At 48.7% G+C, this 1,794-nt stretch overlaps 1 non-coding gene across 1 annotated transcript; it reads right to left on the bottom strand.

Moving 5' to 3' along the window:
• Window positions 1-1,148: 1,148 nt before the first annotated feature.
• Window positions 1,149-1,221, bottom strand: TRNAG-CCC. The gene has a single exon. It is a non-coding gene; the product is annotated as a tRNA-Gly (tRNA).
• Between the last annotated feature and the right edge of the window lie 573 nt (window positions 1,222-1,794).

Below are 1,794 nucleotides of genomic sequence, written 5' to 3'. Positions count from 1 at the left end.
GTTGCCCTCACCATACCTGAATAGCAATAAAGTCTACCTTTTAAAAACAATTGGTCTATGAACTCCCCCAACCCCTTCTACTAACACTGTCTTGCATTGAGTCCTCCCTGAATGACAGGCTCTGCAGTCAGCCTTTTCCCTGCACCATCTCATTTGTCCTTGGCAGCCTGGTGAGGCAGGTACTGACCACTCTCAATTTACACAAGAGGAGCAAAGCCAGCCACTGACAAAGCCAGGATTCAAACACAGGTCCATCCGGCTCCCAAGTCAGCTCCAGGTTCCCCCCTATAGGAGTGGTCTCACACTCAAAGTCTCCAATCTCAACCACAGGATCTTTGCAAACAATACTGCTAGGCACAGCTACACAGCAGTCACAAAGGGCCTGGCATGGAGCAAAGGGACAAGAGGAATCCACCTGCTGTTGCTTGTCACACCAGATATCCTTACGCTGCTTCCTTCCAGAAAGGGCTCCAGAAGGGTTTCCCACCCAGGTGCCATTTAGACTAGCCTTATCGAAGAACCATAGCCCATTAATGCCTTCTGATCTCATTTCTCTATTGCATTGTGTGGAGAAAACACACTCTGAAGGGCACCTACCACAAACATCAGGCTGTCACGGATGTGTCAAACCAAGGCTCCAGGCTTCAAGCACCAAGATCAATCCTGCCCCTTCCCTTTAATTAATTCTCTCATCCCTGTTGTGTTTAACATAGACTGGAGCCTATTCCTCAGATGAGTTCATTTGGCTCTGCAAGAGGGGATTCCCAGAGATGCTTTTTTCTGAACAAGCCATCTTGTCAGTGTGACGTCTGTGAGTATAGCTTTCTACTTGAGCTCTGTTATAATACCAAGTGGTCCTTGTCCCTTGAAACTAGCCTTAGGAGTTACAAATGACACCCTGGTGAACAGCTTAATGCTGCCTACTATAAGCAGGTTACTTACTTATTGCACTAAAAGGGAGACAGGGTCCACCCAAAACAAAGTTCAGAGCTCTTGCCTTTTAAAATCCACATCTCAGCTCTTCCACAAGAATGTCATTCTTTGAAAAAAAATGATTTATTTTACCTGGCTGAGTCAGGTCTTAGTTGCAGCACACAGGATCTTTAGTTGCGGCATGCAAACTCTTGGTTGCAGCATGTGGGATCTAGTTCCCTGACCAGGGATCGAACCTGGGTCCCCTGCATTGGGAGCACAGAGTCCTAGCCACTGGACCACCAGCGAAGTTTCATGAATGTTGTTCTTATAGATGATATCTGCACACAGTATCACTTCCACGGACAACATCCAGAGGAACTGTGGGCATTTAGTGGGGACCCAAAGATGGCACCAGAACAAGGGTCCTTGTTGCCCCAAATCCTTAAGCACAGGAACTCCTGAAGTCACCAAATGATGCCATCTGTGCCCTGATATCACAGTGTGACATTTCCCCCATAGAGCCAGGGAGCCCCACAGTCTCACCTGGGAGCTCAAAGGCTGGTGACCCCTGTAAAGAGGTTCCGCTGACCCTGCCTCTGGTCCAGAGCCTCATATGGCTGGATCTACATGGCTTCAGAGAGGGCTGCTGAGGGGCAGTGCCCTGAAAGTCAGTCCAAGCAGGAATTGTTAGCTACAAAAGGAAAGAAAATGTGTTTTAGCAATCATGGGGTGCCATATACAATGGTCAACAAACACAGGATTCCATTGCTGGCGCAACCCTTGGCCAGGGACCTCTCCACCCTGTTTCCTACCCACCCCACCCTACTCCCTTCCCCTTGACTAACTCTTTGCTCCAGGATTGGGTGCAGGGTGGTTTTC

The sequence above is a fragment of the Bos indicus x Bos taurus genome, chromosome 3, assembly GCF_003369695.1.
Source record: "Bos indicus x Bos taurus breed Angus x Brahman F1 hybrid chromosome 3, Bos_hybrid_MaternalHap_v2.0, whole genome shotgun sequence".
NCBI classification, from domain to species: Eukaryota; Metazoa; Chordata; class Mammalia; order Artiodactyla; family Bovidae; genus Bos; species Bos indicus x Bos taurus.
This window is presented reverse-complemented; position numbering and strand designations above follow the sequence as displayed.